Source organism: Nematolebias whitei, chromosome 22 (assembly GCF_014905685.2).
Source record: "Nematolebias whitei isolate Nwh7 chromosome 22, NemWhi1, whole genome shotgun sequence".
Taxonomy (NCBI): domain Eukaryota; kingdom Metazoa; phylum Chordata; class Actinopteri; order Cyprinodontiformes; family Rivulidae; genus Nematolebias; species Nematolebias whitei.
In genome coordinates this window covers 2,410,260-2,415,871 of record NC_056519.1, presented here as the reverse complement: position 1 = coordinate 2,415,871, position 5,612 = coordinate 2,410,260, and the positions used below count along the sequence as shown (strand labels likewise).

Sequence of the window (5,612 nt, the reverse complement as noted above, 5' to 3'; positions counted from 1 at the left end):
AAGAAAACAACAAATAAAACAAGTGAAGAAAACAACAAATAAAACAAACACCAAGACCAAACTTGTATTTTTAATCAAACTCATCCGTCTGCCCTGAAGTTTCTAGTGAACTTTAAAGACCTGTAAAAGGTGCTTGTGGGTGGTGGAGTTTGTACCTGGCAGGAGTTGTTGAGGCTTCTGACGATGGAACTGAAGAGAGGGAAGCTGCCGACCTCGGGCAGTCTCAGCTCCTGGAACACAGAAAGCACGTTCAAGCATCGGACACGGAGCTGCAGGCTTACGCTTCTGCAAAGGTTTGCACGTGACGGAGTCTCGGGTGGAGCACAGCAGCAAACACCTGGTCATGAAATAAAGACCCAGAGCTCCACTTTAGCTTTGGGTCCGTCTCTTCCATCGGCCGTTGGACCTCCACAATATTTACACGTTTAAACAAACAATTATGAACTTTAGTTGTAGAGTTCAATGTGACGCGCTCATCGCTCAGTTCTGCTCTTTATAACCCAGAACAGCTGATGGTCCACGTGCATCATTTATTAAAGTAGTTCTGTATAAATCCATATTTAACAACGAACCTTACCACTTGGAGTGCGCAGGTATTGTGGCTCAACAGTCATTGTTTTTAATGGAAATAATTGATTTAAAGTGATCAGATGATTATTTTCTTTTTAAATTTGTAGTTGTGTATCATTTTTTCTTTTTTGTTGTAAGTCTATAAAACATCTTTAAGTTTGGTGTTGATTCTAGATGAAATTCTTTTTTTTTTTTACTTTTTTTTTAAATTCATTTTATTAATTTAAAAGAAACTAAACTGTTCATTAAAAAGAAAAATATTGAATGAAAAGGGTTCGGAAAGAAGAAGAAAATTCTTCTAATATCTGCCCCTTATTTAAAAAATATAAAACAAACAAACAACTCAGGCTTGAACAACAAACAACTCCACGCATCCCTCACATGGTTTCATACTTTATCAACAACTTAAACATATAAATAGTTTTATACATTTTTATGGCGATATCAAGGCAATTCCATAATCCTAATCCCTGGATTACAATGCAGCTCCTTCAGACTGGTTCTAAATGGAGGTTTTACAAACATTTCCATTCTCTTACAATTATAATGACTCTCATATTTTAATTGAATATTTGGTGGTTATTTTTTAATGAGGTTTATACATGATGTAAAATATTATATCATAAAATTTCTCATAATTTCACCTGATGAAATAATTTATTTGTTTGGTGACCACAGCACTTCCTACTAATAATTCTTATAGCTCTTTTTTGTAAAATAAAAATAGGATTTGTAATTGTTTTGCGTGCTTTTCAAAAAACTTCAATACAATAGGTTAAATATGGAACAATCATTACATTATACAATATATACAAAGCTTTGTCATTCAAAAACTCTTTTACTTTATACAGTTTATACAATTGATTATTTTTATTCTTAAGTAATTTACATGAGATCTCCACGGCAGCTTCTCATCCTTAACGACGCCCAAACATTTTATTTCATTAACTCTATGAAATTCAATACTGTCATATTTTAAATGGGACTTAGATAATTTTTATTTCTATTACTAAGTATCATGTAGTTTGTTTTTTCCAAATTTAATGATAACTTGTTAAGTTGGAACCAAGTTTGTATTTTTACAAATTCTTCCTGTTTCATCTCTAACATCTGTTCAATATCTTGACCTGAACAAAACGAAGTATCATCTGCAAATGAAACTCACTTCAGAAGCCCCGACACATCATTCACTGCAAAATAAACAACTTTGGTCTCAACACAGAGCCTTGAGAGACTCCACATCCATTAACACTATTTTTAAAAACGTTTTTACACATTTAAGTTGACTAAAAGAAAAATGGACTATAATTTTACAAAATTCTACATTTTGTTTAGATTTTTGCAGCAAATGTCCTACAAGCATGTCACACTTAGAACTACAAGAATAAATGACTGATTTGTGAAAAAATAGTAGTAAAATTAATGTAGAATAAAGTAAATAACCCGTGCACAGCTGTGAGTGTGAAGAGAGTATTTTGCGTTTTGCACAGATGCTGTGATGTAATCATAAAAGATCTGACGGGGAGTCAGACGTCTTCGTGCAAACATTAGATAAAATCTCTGATGTGGCACTTTCTACCAAACTGAAGAAACCGCAGTCAGAGATTGGACGTGCTTTTTGTAAACCAACTTCAATATGAAATATGATTTAATCTTGCAAAATCAAATAAAGCATATACTGTAGGTTTTGTTTCTTTTCATTCATGCTGGTAACTGTCAAACCGCAGGATGAGTAATACCATTCAGACCTCTACAAAGAACACGTGGAGAAAGTGTCAAAGTCAGTCACTTCACTTCACATCGTCGGTGTCATAAACACAAATAACTACTGCTCATTATCTCGTTAACTCAGCAGTTCCAAAGCTTTTCTAGTTAAAACCCACCAAACAACCGCGTCAGAGACCGGTGACCCTGACTACCACTGCGTAAAGCATGCAAATGTTGCTAACTGGACATTAAACAAGGATTAAATGATAGTACGACCAGCCCCAACAATTCTTTTTTCTTTTTATCCATTTAAGACATTTGTTTAAAATATGCTTTTGGCAATCATTTAAAAATGTTCACATTTTATGTGGATTTCTGGAAATCATCTTAAGACCCCTCACTGGGTGTTTCACAGCTTTAGGAACCACTGTTAACGGACATTTCTGTCATTTTAAACCAGCACGAATTAGATTTTTGTAGAAGAAACCGTTCAGTAGAATCCTATAAGTTTAGAAACTCCTCTGTTCTGTAGTTCAAGACATTTCTCCAGGAGAAGTAAATAATCAGATGGCAGCTTACAGTATCGTAAATTGAAAATGGTAAATGAACTGTACTTGTATAATGCCTTTCTATCTTCTCAAGACACTCGAAGCACAACACAATCTGTTCCTCATTTATCCATTCACACAGCACTCTACTAGATCTGTACAAAGAATAGTCAGAGCTTTATCACATTCATACACTGATGGGACACACATCGGAGGCAGTGAGGGGTTCAGTGTCTTGCCCAGGGACACTTCAGCATGTGACTGCCGGTGGAATCGAACCCCCATTTTTTGCATTGGAGGACGACTGCTCTAACCACTCAGCCACAGCCGCCCCGTTGAAGTAAGTAGTAAAGTTAGGAAAGAAAACGTATAATAATAAATTAAATTTAACAATAACATAAAAGAACTAATTTAAAATGAAAACAAGTGAGGGTCTAAAACGGAGCCCTGTGGGACGCCACATGTAAACTTACCAGCTCATCTGCGATGGACTCGTGAGTATTTCTCATGTTGTCTGAGATAAACGAACCAGGTCTCGCAGACACAGCTGTAACTGCGAGCAGGACCAGAACGCAGACCGTAGCAGCACAGGAAGACATATTGGATCTGTAGTTTCAGTAGAACCGCTGTAGATGTTCTTCAAAGATCAGCCTGGCGTTGTGTAGTCAGTCACTGATGCTCTCTGTTGACCTGTACTTGTATTTATACAGATGTCTGCATGTCGTTTGTGTGTGGTTGTGCATCTCTGTGGTCTGTGGGCTTTCAGCAGCAGCGTTGACATCAGAATTCTTCTAAAAAATACTGCGCTGTCGCTAAACATGCACACACAGGAGAATCCCTAGTTGGGTTTCCAATCATTTCCCTTCACCAAGCGTGCACCCAATGCACACCGTGATTCCCTGGTGGTTAACTTGCAGGAAGACCTCCAGATTTCAAGATAAGATCCATAGATGTGTTGAGAACGCTGAAGCGACATCAGACGTAAAGGAAACCTCATGAAGATTTCTGAATGCTTGTGTGCAACTTTTCTACCCTCAAGAAAACCGTCCTCAGCCTCTAAGAACGTTAACGTTTTTTCTGTAATTTCCCTTCAACTTGATGGTTTTATGACACAAACTCCAACAAGACAATTCATCACGAGCCGTGATGCTGTTTAATTAACACAACTAGTTAAATGAACTATCTAAACGCTTCTCATTAGTTTCTATCGTTGTCACGAAGAAACGCACCGACAAAAAAGGTTAATCCCTCGCATGAAGTGGTGGAAATGACATGAAACCATTAAAACGTCACATGACTGTATCGCGTTTATGAAGTGGGATGCATAACGCAGTTGGCACCTTAAGGAGCTGAAGATTTCAAGAAACAATACTCGTTAAATTATTCAACTATTCCTCAAATAACTCCACCGTTCTGTCCCATGTCCCCCACCTCCGAAAGTAACAAGACCAGTACTTGTTTCATCCTCTACTGAAACAGAGCTAAGTATTATACAACCTTACACTAAAAGTACTGGAGCAGTGGGACAAGTTACATATATATGTATATATATATTTATTTATATAGTCTGGAGATGGACTGGACCACTTCTGGCCAGTGATGAGCTCATTGTGTGTGTTTTGGATCATTATCTTGGTCTCTCAATCAGTTTGGTTGTTGTTTCCTCACGTCGTCAGACCACGTGCTTCTGTAGACCGCAGAACGCTCGTTAGCTTCCATCTTTATCTCATCAGCCTAGACAACGTTGACCCAGAATTTTCTAGGCTCCTCTAGAGGATGTGAAGGTCTAAGATTTCAAATTTCTAAAACCTCCATTGGAGCACTGAGCCTTTTACTCAGTTTTCCCTCTAATTTACACCTTCACGCCTGTGACCGAAACAAAAAAAGACCCTAAGTGACCCTCAGGAGTGAGGGGAGTGAGACTAATCTGCATGTGAGTTTAGCTGCATGAGCGTAGCATCTCGTGTAGTTTAAAGCTGGAACTTCACTCATCTCCTGTTTTAGTTTGTGAAAGCTCCTGAGATGAGAAGCGGATGTCTTAAACTACTCCAACTGCTACACCTACTTTTACTTGTGGTTCCTAGAGTTCCCAAACGCAGACTGGGAGGCAGAGCTTCCAGTTTCTGTCAGTGAGGCTGGCACCTTGTCTGCTTTTAAGAGTAGGCTCAAGTCTTCCCTTTTTGATAAATCCTATAGTTAGGGTTGGCTTTCTGCAAAGATTGGACACGATTTGTTCAAACCCACATCAGTATTTCATTCATACATGCTGGAAACTGTCAAACTGCAGGACGAGCGATAATAATTAGACCTTTACTTGAAACATTTTGGACAAAACGTCACACGGTTCATTATTTTGTTTCACCCGTCTACGATCGGCCAGGACGTAACATTATGGCAAAGGTGTGGTTGAGTATTTTACACAATGGAGTCTAACCAGCATCAGGGTGAGCCCGGGCCAAAATAACACACAAAACTTAAACCGTCTCATTCATTCTCTGACCTATGTGCAAAAACAAAAGTAACCAAAACAGAATTTTCTTACCTCCTGGACTAACAGTAAGAGGAGACAAATATTTTACTATCAATGACGGCTCATTACCTACCTGGTACCTGGTACCAGGTACCTGGACACTAATTCATCCACATCAGATTGACACACACTAAACTATATTCAACCACATTCAACCACAGTCGTAACAATATTAGAGACGCACAACGGGTTTCAAGTGTTCCAAGTGGAGGTTTAATACGACCATCGTGACTTGATGCACATCGATCGATGTGTTC

General features: G+C 38.2%; 1 pseudogene; it reads right to left on the bottom strand.

Annotated features, from left to right (window-relative positions):
• Positions 1-3,424, bottom strand: part of LOC119428438 — a 6,895-nt pseudogene extending 3,471 nt beyond the window's left edge.
• Positions 3,425-5,612: the final 2,188 nt, after the last annotated feature.